The 12789-nt window shown below is 41.5% G+C and overlaps 1 long non-coding RNA gene across 1 annotated transcript; it reads left to right on the forward strand.

Moving 5' to 3' along the window:
* Positions 1–908: 908 nt before the first annotated feature.
* Positions 909–11057, forward strand: LOC112845085 (uncharacterized). The gene is made up of 2 exons (XR_003217889.1): positions 909–1091; positions 10941–11057. It is a non-coding gene; the product is annotated as an uncharacterized LOC112845085 (long non-coding RNA).
* Positions 11058–12789: the final 1732 nt, after the last annotated feature.

Raw genomic sequence — 12789 nt, forward strand, 5'->3', positions numbered from 1 at the left:
GTGTATAATTTTGCTAGGAGTGTGTTGGAAATTTGGTAATTGAGTGTAAGCAGTGAGTTGTGTTTACAATTCTGCAAAAAGAGTGTTGTGCAGTGAATTGTGCCTACAGTTTTGCAAAGTGTGTGTTACAAAATGGCAAACTGAGTGCAAAGCAGTGTTTGTGCTTTTAGTTTTGCAAACTCGGTGAGTGGTTTTGCTATAAGTATTAATAGTTTTAGAAATTGTGCTATAAGAATCACAGTTAGGGTTTAAGCATTCAGAAAAAACTGTAATCACTGGGGCAGGGCCATGCAGAGATGTTTACAGGGGCGGGTGCTCAAAGCTAAAAAGGGGCACATTGAACCAGGCTGAATAACAACAACACACATTCATCAAGAATCTAATATGAGATCGCATCATACTATATCACTGTTGTGAGGCAAAGCAAACGTAGCCTATGTTTTACCTGATGGGTACAATGTTGCTGTTGAAGAGTTGAGGCTCAGGTGTGAAATGTATGGTTTTCATGGTTTTTATCGGTTTTCAGCGTTATTTTGTTATCGTTTTTATCGTTAACTCGCTTTTCCTGGGTCTTTTCACGTGTGTTATGAATAAATCTTCTTTTTTTTGGTACCGGTACTAGTTTTATTTTGTTGTGTTTATCCGCGACACCTTAAAGGCCGGTCCGTGAAAATATTATCTGGCATAAACCGGTCCGTGGCACAAAAAAGGTTGGAGACCGCTGGACTAAAGGACATCTCATATGATGTAGACGAAATTTTGTGGCCAGATCCACAGAGATGACACAATGTAGACTGATTTCTTTTTTTCCTCAGTGAAATTACTATTTCGTTTTGACTTGGAAATAAACACTTGTGTTTGTTTTGATGTGTGTGAATAAACACCAGCACTTGAAGTTTGGATCCCTCTATGCTTACAGATCTATGACAAAAGTATGAGCTCAAACTGACATAGCCTACCTTGTGCACAGAGAAAGCAAAAGCCAGATGTGTTTTTCATTCATACCATCAGTGTGTAGTTGGTGCATTGTGTACTTATTAATTTGATGGCTTGTGTTTACTGTCTGATACAAAAATACCATTTTTACAAATGTTGGGTCTAAACTCAGACCCCGCTGTATCCAGGACTTATTCCCATGAAAGAAAAACAAGGCAACAGTGTTCGATCGATTACTTGCGCAAGGGAGGCCTCGTTGGTATCTTAGCTCATCACGAATGACCCCAAATCCGGCCTCCTCTCGCTGCCTTTTATTGAGAGACAGTTCACACACAACAATAGTACCTCCCCTCATAACCCCCCTTGGTTACAAAGACAAGGCACTGTATGCATATATGTGTGTGTGTGTGTGTGTGTGTGTGTGTGTGTGTGTGTATGTGTGTGTGTGTGTGTGTGTGTTATGCGAGAATGTGTGTGTGCGTGTGTGAGACCTCCTGCTGGGCAGGAAGCTTACATCAAAAAAGACCTTCACTAAGATGTTGCCTGTAATAAAACATTACAGCCCCTCACCCAGAACCTCGAGAATCTGGGGATGGGAGGAAAGAAAGAATTCCTTTCACAGAGTTAAAACAATGGACAAATGGTAAACATAAAAATGACAAATGTTTAACTATTCACTCTAACATTTTCCCTCCTGTTTTGTTATTTTTATGTTCCAAATTATTCCTATGTAGTATATTCTCAGCCATGCACCTCTTGCTTAACATTTTCAGTGCAGGCGTCATTCATACACAGACTTCTGTCATGTCATTCATTTCAGTCATTTCATACTGTTGTAAAAGTACATAATTAACAAATGTATTAGAAATCATCTTAGTTCGCATTGATCTTATACACGGTAAAATGCATTCTATACGTAAGCAAATCAGTGTCAACAGTCCAAAAACAGGAGTTAATATTTTCAAAAGAAGATGCCACCAAGGACCAGACATTCACCAAGCTATCCAGCCTCGTGGTGCATCTACTCCTGTCGTGCGATTCATTATGTATTCCTGCAAATAAACAACTGAATGTCACAGTCAAACAAGAATAATCAACATACTCAAAAATCATATGTCACTACAATCCAACTGTATACAGACATAGGCATTCACACACATCAGTTGACTTTATTGTTTGTCCATGTGGCTCTCAGCTAACTTCAAAGCTGTAGCCTGGTCAACACCCTTCTTTATGACTCCTATCAACCCCCCAAATCTTCTCACTGTAGGCATCCTGTGGGGGTTAGAGTCAACTGGTGAATTTCCCGCATTTACAACTCTTCTCCTGTCCTGTTGTCACCACAGGAAAAGCTTTGTAAAGGAAATTGGATCAAGGTGTTTTGATCTTCTTGGCTCAAAACCTCAACTAGCTTAGAGAAGTGTTCATGATGCAAATGTAGACAAAAGGCTTCTCTGTTTGCATCCTTCTTGCAGAGGACACAAAGAATAGGTGACGTTGCACAAATTTCATGGTAAATCTCCAACTTGGACTAAACCATTGCTCTTCATACACATAGGCAACTGGCCTATTTCCAGTTCATTTAGCTGTTCAATGTCCTGCAGCGAGTCAGATACTTGGAGTTGGACTAGCAGGTCTGTCGTACCAGAGCAGTTCACCTTCCCAGCTACTGGTGAATCAACCATCCATTCAGGTTCAGAAGTTGAAAAGTTGGCAGTGTTCCAAGTACGTTTACTCCTGGATGTGTTGCTACGGCAACCAAACAAACTGTCTCGCTCTCAGTGATGCTATATGGCCACAGTCCAGAAGAATGTGTAACCAGTGGCATCACAAGCATAACCATTGGTCTCGTTCTTTATGTGAGCGGTTGTGTTCACAAACTGCCACCAGTAGTTGTTGAAAACCCCATGCGAGTACTGGGTGTGGTTTGCTCTGTCCCAGTGCGCTTCCTGTCATCCCACTCTGGGTCCACAGGCACAAGAAGGCGCACAACACATTCCCAGCCATTCTGATGAGTACCTGTGGCTCAGTTGGTTTCTTCACCGGATTGAGACGAGGGGCCCTGGAGGCTTTCCCCCCCCTTTGTACCCAGTCTTCCTGCCACTTACCCCGAGCTGGCCTGAATGTGTGTCACCTTCTTGCAGTGCGCTTGATGTATCCAAGTAATCCTTTCAGCAATCTTCACTGCTGTGGTCGTCGTCAGCAGCATCCGATATGGACCTTCCCACCGTGGACTGGACCAGCACTTCCTCTCCATGGCCTTGTCAACATCCAATCTACAGACTTCAGACTCTGCTCCTGTGGAGAACAGAATCATCTGGCAGATCATTTGTTCTCAAGACTTCTTTATTTTTAAACATTTTAAGCATCTAATCTGCTAATATGCTCTCTCTTCTGCTCTTCTATCATCACTACAGAAGAGTAGAACTCTAAATGCTCTAACACAGGGGTCGGCAACCCTAGGCACGCGTGCCACAGTTGGCACGCGAAGGGTTAACTGATGGCACGACCAATGCTGGACTGGCCATCGGGCTTTTGCTCGGTGGCCGGGTGACTTTTTTTCCTTTGTAACCGTATAAACAATGAAAGGTGGTGGATTGGCCAGATGCTGGCCGGTGTACAAATAACTCAGTTGTTTGGTGGTGGCTATGGCGAAGCTTCCTCAGATTCAGTAAAATTAGCAAGTGGTGGAGGCCAGCAGGTGGATGAGAGAAAGGGGAGGCAGTAGGAGGAACGACCCGAGGCAGCCGTCGGTCCGAGTCTCAGGTGAACTGAACTTCAGGTAAGAAGTTATGACCTGCAGTCTATCTGGGTCAGATATAAACCAAGTTTAGGTGGAGTTTATTTTCGTTGTGCTGACTTTTTACAGTCAGTTACAATAACTGGTACTGCGTGCTAGCTAGCATGACGGAGCTTCTATACAGCTGGGTGGGTGCTTTGATGTTAGTGATACCATAGTGAACTTTATTTTATTCATAAGGTTAGTTAGTAGAGTTGCCTGTAAAAAGACGGAATCGTCTCGTATTCAGAGAAAATATTACGCGTTTCGTATTGAGGTGAAAAGGAACACAGTTTGTCCCGGACTTCAGCTAGAATGAAAAAAAGACACAAAGCTGGAGTTATTCTGTGGTTACGCTGTCAGCTGTTTCTTCTTCTCTCATTCTCCCCCTCCCTCTGCTCAATCATGAAACGATCAATGATCAGCTGATCGGCTTTTCTCTCTTGTTTGTTTATCGCCCACTTTGCGCCAGAAAGAGGAAACCAGCGGATGTTGCGCTAAACAACAGCAGCATGTTTAAGCTTGATCAGCTGTTGTTAGAATTTATTTAATATTTCTTTCTAGTATCAGCTGATGTTTGCCGGAGCCACAGCTGTAAAAGCTGCTGGTCATGATGGTTTGTATATCTGGTGAGAGGGAAACATGCAGATGAAACCAGGAGATGTCCTTACTGAATCATCAGAGCTGAACAGGTGATGGAGAAACAGGTTTACCTTTTACGTGACATTAATGAGTTGAAGGGAAGTTATGAACTGTTTCTGAGAGACAAATAACACCAGGATCCTTTTCTAAGTAGCTGACAGCTGGTAACTGTGCAGGGGCAGGTCTAGCAAAGTGTTGCCAGGGGCCAGGTAGGGCATTAACAGGGAAAGGGGGGCACAAAGAAATATTTTCTTATTCTCGTTTAAAATGTCTGGGTGTTATTAAATAATTATCTGAAGCTTACAACCAAAGTTTTTATCTGACATAAAATGTATAGAAATCATACATATAACATCGAAATAGCTGGAATCTACAGCTGTGCGTGTTCATGGAGTTTGCATTTTCACCTGCTGCACATCACTACCTGACAAGTTTGACTGTCTTCAGAACATTGCAGAGGCCTTATTGACAGTATTTGGCTCTACATATCTGTGTGAGCAGATTTTCTATCACATGAGTGTCCTCAGGTAGCCGTCTGAATGCTGGACACTCGGAGACCTGTGTCTCTGAGTGTGAGACCAGAGATCACATTAACATGTGTGTTTCTGTATTAACAAACATGCCATATTGGCCCAGTTTATTTTTCTTATCATTGTTGTGAGGAGACCATAAATAGCATTTGTATTTTCTGTATTTGCTGTTATGGAGTTCTTGTTATGGATAAAAAGTGTCTTTTTTTTGTTTGTTTCAAAATAGCTGATAACTATTCGCTGATAGCTGCCAACATCTGCAAACAAATATAATTCTATAAAGTGGTTCTATATAGTGTGTAACTGTTAATATAGAGCGTTATTAAATTTATTGCTAATGCAATCATATGGCACACTGACTTCTGAGGAAATTTTAAATGGCACTCGCCATCAGAAAGGTTGCCTACCCCTGCTCTAACATATATAATCTCAAAGAGTCAGACCATTCTCTGTTGGAGTAATCCTCATGTACATTCATATACATCTTAACTAATTCTATACAGTTTAACCATGTCCTGCGTGTCTCTTCCTAAGTCTTAACATTACTGCTCCATTAGTTCTCTCTACCAACCCTGCACTTTGTGGGTGATATAAACAATGATGTTTTAGTGTTATCCCTAAATGTTGTGCCATTAATCCAATCACTTCATTTACAAAGTGTGGACCATTATCACTATAAATGGTCTCGGGAATCCCGTGTTCCAAATGATATTCTTACATATTGCTTTGGCAACCGAAATGGCATCTGCTTTTCTAGTTGGTACAATTTCTACCCACTTTGAAAAAGAACACACTATCACTAAACAGTACTTATAGTTATTACAGTTGGACATTTCTATAGTCCATGTGAATAACTTGAAATGGGTGACTGGGTCTAGGGAATTTCCCTCTCTTAGGTCTCAAATTACCCCGGGAATTATGCTTGCAACATATCATACATGACCTGCAAAAAGTTTTTTTAAGGGTATTTAATCTTAAAGTATAAACTACTCATTATCTCCCTCCTGTTGCGACATGGCAAAGCCCATGGCGCAAAATAGCAGCAGTCCTATATAAAGTCTAAGGCAGTATTGGTTTATCACACAGATAATAAACACCATCCTGCAAGCTCGCTCCTACTGTAAGTCACAACTGTTTTCCTGCAGTAGGTGAGTGGCCCTGCATATCTACCAGTGCATCCCACATAATAGCCAATGTCTGTTGGTGTTGCACTGCTAAAATGTTAACACCATGTTCTCCTAAAGTTGCCTCTTTCGCGATCTTATCTGCAAAAGCACTCCTTAATGCAACTGGATCTTTCCCTCACATGTGTGCTACACATTTGCAAACGGCAATTCTACTGGGTAATAACACTGCCTCCAGCAGATTTTGCAAGAGTTTGGCGTGTTCTACAGGTTTCCCTGTAGAGGCTGTCACACCTCGTCTCACCCACTGCACTACAAAGAAATGTAATGTAGCAAATGCATACTGGCTATCAGTGTATATTGTCACATCTTGTTTCTCTGCAGCTTTACACGCTTCCGTTAAAGCTAACATCTCTGCTGCTCAAGCAAATATGAAACATGCTAGTTGTCCTGCACAGACAACTTTCTCATTATCTACTACAGTAAAACCTGTTTCAGTCTGTCCCTCTACTGTTATAAAACTCGAACCATCAACAAACCAAACCTTTCCCTCACCAAGTGGCACATCTATTAAATCATCCCTCGGCTTAAACTCTTTCTCCACGTGGTCTCTACACTCATGAGAAGTGCTCTCTTCTTTCGTTGGCAAAAAGGTTTGATGGATTCAGAATTGTGCACCACTCATGGTTACGTATGGTTATGAGAGTAACAGTAACATTAAAGACAAGTGTCTTGTAGGTGACAGAAATGTAATTTTAGTCTGCAGTAGTAGACATCTACCTCATGTGGAACTAACAGTGTCAAAAAGGTGAAAAACTATATCCTGAAACATTGTACAGCATAAGCTGCTGCACATACTGATCTCACGCATGGAGGTAAAGCACAAGCAACTAGAGCTAATCTGTTAGGATAGTAAGTTACTGGCTTCACTTGTGGAAAAAGTGCTGTTAGTTATTTCACAGTCACCTGGCATTTGTGCTGTTCACAGAACCACACGTCCATCGGTGGACCTCCTCTGCGCCGTCACTTTTTGGAGCTTGGCACGCTCCCTGAAGTTCTCATGGTTCAACGCTGCTGAAGATTTTAAAGGCAGAGCACGTCGTACACCTTAGTTGTCTTCCTCAACGTCAACGTCGAAACTATTTCATCTCATTTAAGATTTTGCTGTGCAGAGTTTCCTCATGATGATCTCCTGGAAGCTCAGTAGCACAGCTCTCTGTGCTGAAGGTGATCTCTGATCCTCCTGAAGCCTCTCTCCTGGCCTCAGCTTCCATCTTGTGGACGATCCTCTCAGTCACTCCTTCTCGTCATGGCACCTCACGACATCTGCAAATTAAAATGACACTCCTCTCGCCACATGGCTTCCTCTCTTGTGTCAACTCCCCAATGAGACCTGTCCAAGAATGTTGCACAGTCTCCCTAAAACAATCTCCAGGGTTTGTCCCTTGGAGCAGCTTCACTCCAACCTGTAACCCTGTGTAAAAACATCAGTCAGCAATTAAATGTTTAGCTTGTCTAACTCTCAGCTCCACCTGGAGCCTGTATCCTGGAAGACAAATCTGTTAAATCAAACTTCACATTTTCAACCGACTATAGATCATAAGAGTAATAAAGTATTCAGCATAAAAGACAAATATCATGTGCAGGTTTTCTCCAGTCATTAAATCACTATTATTATCATAATTTGTCCCAAATCATGAATCATCCCAATTTATTCCACAATTTAATCGGTGACTTTCCTTAAGCAATGTCACTCCACTCATTTTATCACTATGAGCTCAATAGTGGCCAGCTAATGAGCTCCATATTCAACTATTCTGTAACCACTGCACATTTGTTCAATTGTCACTTGTCTGTCTGTGCTGAATTCTTTACAAACACTCTTAAAGAAAAACAAACATTAGCCAAACACACGGTTCATCCTGGTGGTCAGGTGCCGGCCATCCAGATTCCAGAGACGCTGTAAAAAGAAGTAACACTGGATTCAAACAGTGTCACACTGTATTCACTTCTCCCCTGTAACATTGATATTTTCTCCACAACACAGTGTAATTTAATCACCAACACACAGCCTGTAACCACAGTTTTCTTCACACAAAATCTCAGTAATCCTGTGGTAGAAAACATCATTAAGTTGTGTCCTGCTATAAATCACATGATCGAATCACATGATTAACCATCTGCTGTAAAAAGGAATGCAAATGTTAGCGCTGCGCATTTGTATACACTCTTTCTCACAGCAATCTCTGTGAGCAACACAAAGTAGTTAATAACACACCTATGGTAAATTCACAGACACAGAAAATTTTAAACTAAAAGGTTAAATTTGCAGAGTTCACATAGTCATGTGACCCAAATTTCCTCCTGTGGTCTCCTTCTGCTCCTACAACAGACACACACAGAGATACATCCACACCTTTGTCAGGTGGGGGTTAACTTCACACAATGGTGTTAATTTAGTCAGTCTTGTCAGCTTTTGTCAGTCAGTTTTTCCCCATTTTTATTTGCTGACAGTAGAAGCTCTCGTGACGCAATAAGTTTCTACTGCCAGCAATGACGTCAATTCAAAAAAGGAAAAGAAGAATTTTTGATCGGATTATCTCGCTTAATCCTTTTTTGGGGGGTAGGGACCTATTTTCTAATTGTCCCAAATAAGTGACTTTCTCCTGAGTCCATTTTAATTTTTGGAGAAACTGACTTTTGCAACAGTTTTCTTGACGACGAGTCGTATAACGCTTCTGTTCTAATCGTGCATCTCTGCTCAAACAGAGATCATCAAACGAAACCTTCAGTGCACCATGAAAGTAACAAAATAAAAAGAAATGAAAGAAAATAAAGGAAAGCAAAGGAAAGAAAGGCCTTGTTTAAGTCATGACACGTGTTCTTCATGCCAGGGGGATAAATCGTAACAACCCATTTGGCAGGCTCAACTTAGTAACAAAAGACAAATCAACAGCCAGTTTAATCTCAAACATTCATCCAATCAGCCACACACAACATACAGCATAACCCTGTTGTCTCATCACATAATAAGTTTCTTCTCATGTATCCAAATGTGTGCCATGGTAAAACTTCTTCACACACCAGAAACTCACAATCAGCTCACTCAGCTCACTCATTTAAGACCCCTCATCAGCATTCTGTTTTCTTCTATAATGCAGTCATCTGTCCTACTAATAATATTCAGTCCACTAGTCTATGTATCACTTTCATCTTACTAGTGACTTGGACAAGATGACAAACAGAATCTCATGCTTAAGATGCTGTCTGGTCTTCATGAGTATCATTGTATGTGTATACGCATGTAGGGTTAGTATGGTTGATGCATTTTCTGTATGTTTTTGTGTTCCTCTCTCATCACATTTTCATTATTCTCATCACTGCTTAAAACAACACACACATCTCTCTCTCTCTCTCATAAACAGAAAGTAGCATTACAGCTGTTTCAGGCTGAGAAACACCAAACACTCTTCGTGCTATCATTCACCACACAACTTATGTTATTTCTTTGTCCGCTGGGCAGGTGACCTGCAGAATCACGTCTGCCCCAGCTGGATACCTTTTCACACACACCATGACGTCAGACACGCTCACACTTGCTTCTGCTTAGAGCACAATTTCACTTCATTCTTCAACGATCCACACACCACGTGCTGCCCAATAAAAACTTTGCAGTGTATTTCATCCTCTTTCAAGGCAGACTTCTTTTAAGTTTGCAGCAGGCAACGCGACTTACACCAAAACCCAGGCTACATGTACACAACAGGTCACCAAATTCCATTAACACCGCTTAGGTTTCCTTCTGTGCTGCTGCGTTCACTTACTGGCACTCACACACATATACGCTCATTCACACTCTTTTTAGGCCTATAATCCCCCTTACCGCGGCGAGCTCTTTCCTCCTTACCATTGGTGGAGAAACCATACACTCAACGCCCTTAACTGCGGAGAACCTTTTTTATCTTTATAGAGCTCTATCCTCCTTTCGGTGGAGAAACCGTCCTTACCCTCCTTCTATTCGGTGGGGGTGGAGAAACCGACTTAATCCTCCTTAAATTAATCAAAAAGATTAAAAACAAAAAACAAAAACACTGGCGGAGAAACCAGGCAGCTTGCGTCTACACACACAGCTTGCGCACTTACGTACCTGCTTTAACGCACGGGCACGTAGCCGCTCTCTAAGGCCTTCTGTACTCACTGTTCGTGTTGTTTCCATTCATGGGAAGAGTCTCTGGTTCCCGTCAATCGCCATCCATCCCGAGGGGAGTTCAGGCGCAAACTGTCCGGCCTAGAACAAAGCAAAGTACTAGGGCTTTCGTCAATCGTCCCAGACGATGGCTGCTAGCAGACTGCGGTGGCGTCCTCTCCCTCTCCTTGGTGAATGCGATGTGTTAGGATCCGGCTCTCGAAGGACCAAATAAATGTTGGGTCTAAACTCAGACCCTGCTGTATCCAGGACTTATTCCCATGAAAGAAAAACAAGGCAACAGTGTTCGATCGATTACTTGCGCAAGGGAGGCCTCGTTGGTATCTTAGCTCATCACGAATGACCCCAAATCCGGCCTCCTCTCGCTGCCTTTTATTGAGAGACAGTTCACACACAACAATAGTACCTCCCCTCATAACCCCCCTTGGTTACAAAGACAAGGCACTGTATGCATATATGTGTGTGTGTGTGTGTGTTATGCGAGAACGTGTGTGTGCGTGTGTGTGTGTGCGTGTGTGAGACCTCCTGCTGGGCAGGAAGCTTACATCAAAAAAGACCTTCACTAAGATGTTGCCTGTAATAAAACATTACAGCCCCTCACCCAGAACCTCGAGAATCTGGGGATGGGAGGAAAGAAAGAATTCCTTTCACAGAGTTAAAACAATGGACAAATGGTAAACATAAAAATGACAAATGTTTAACTATTCACTCTAACAACAAAGGTGTGGTGAGTTAAGCAAAGGTTATTCGCTTTTACAAGAAAACTACAATGTTTTGCTGATTGGGTGAAGAGTTTTCTTATTTGTGTGTAGAGTTTTGCAAAAATAACCAATAGTTACGAAAAATGTGCTCAAGCCATCAGAAAAAACTGTAACACACAAACAGGACTGCCATTCATTTGTTACTGTTTATGCTTGAAACGGTTTGATGTTTGAAGGCATGCAGTGACATGAAAAAAAATAACTCGCCTTAAATGCTTTAAACTGAAAGTAACAAGCCTATTTTAGGAATGCAAAAAGTAGAGATATTAGTTTACCAACAAAAAGTAGGACTGAAAAACACTTCAATATGACTAAATTAAAACATTGCTGAAAAGAAGAGACGCTATGAAACAATAATTCTGTTTTTTGAAAAGTGCGATATAAATCAAATTATTATTATTGCAAATGCTTAATTGGAATTCGCGGAAATGTACTCACAGAGATGTACTTTAAGATAATAATGACTTCCTGAAGTGAGTCATAATAGCTTTGCCCAGGATTGTTTGGTTTGCGGGTTTGGTGAGCTATTACTGCTTGGTTTTCTTTTGCTTTTGAGACTATCACAAAAGGACTTTGTGATTAAAAAAAACAAAGAGCTAACAGCATGACTAAAACTGCGCATCATACATTGTCTGAAATATAGTGATGTGCGATACCACTGATTTCCTTTCCGATTCGATACCAAGTAAAATTTAGGGTGGTACCGACGATACTGATCCGATACCGATACTCTGTACAAAATTATAATGCTGTGTGCACCTCCTCTTCAGTGCGCCTCAACATACACTCGTCATATTCTGTGATATGATTTACTCTGGGGTGTTTGACAAGGTTAGTGGTGTTGCCATCACACCTCACTGTCTTGCCACATGTATTGCAAACCACTCGGCTGTTTGTGGAGGTAAAATACGTCCGCACATGACTCCATTTGCGCTCAGCCATTGTTGTGAGTTCACACCAAATTGATTGGCCATAGGGGATGACATGTTTGTTGGGTTTATCTATTAATGTAGGGTCTTCCTTATAATGATGGGATTTCCGGCTCTTTTTAGAGAACCGGCTCTTTCTGCTCGGCTCACTAAAAAGAGCCGGCTCTTTCGGCTCCGAACCGGCTCTTTAGGTTGTTTTGTTGCTTTAATTAATTTATTATTAACAAGAATATAAAATTATGCACAAAAGGAATTACTAATGTAAAAAAAAAGTGGTTTTATTTATATATGTTTATATATAAATATATGCGGTGGCCCCTACAGACAAAGCATGTACAAACTCCAAAAAGCACGTACAAACTCCAAAACACATTTCTAGCGTTAACTGAACTTCCAAAACAGAGCTACCTATATCACTTAAATTACACAATTGAAAGCATACATGTATTGTTTGTGTATTTATCCACAAGCACTCATATATATTCAAATAATTCAAAAAAAAGTTCATTTACCTGTTACTACCACACACCAAATCCGGTCGTTGGTACTTGCTGGCTTGTGTAGCCACTAGGTAACAAAAGCTGAACACTGTGCCTAGCATCCTGGAGCACTTCTGTTGTCTTTTGCACGTGTTTTGGAGTTTTTAGGTACTTCTGACTCCAGGGAAGTCCAGGGGAAAAGCACGCGTTCTTCAGATCACCCACACACACGATCACAGGTTCACACTCCAACATTGCCACTCGGGAATCACACGGGGGGAAAATCCAGGGAGCTCTGTCGACAGGGAGACAGGGTTAAGCGCGACGCACAAAGGAAAACACTCTTAACCCTTTAAAGCCGGTCGGAGCGGGCACACTCCGTTATGTGTAACTATTTTTAAA

This window comes from Oreochromis niloticus, unplaced genomic scaffold (assembly GCF_001858045.2).
Source record: "Oreochromis niloticus isolate F11D_XX unplaced genomic scaffold, O_niloticus_UMD_NMBU tig00002964_pilon, whole genome shotgun sequence".
In the NCBI taxonomy this organism is placed as follows: Eukaryota; Metazoa; Chordata; class Actinopteri; order Cichliformes; family Cichlidae; genus Oreochromis; species Oreochromis niloticus.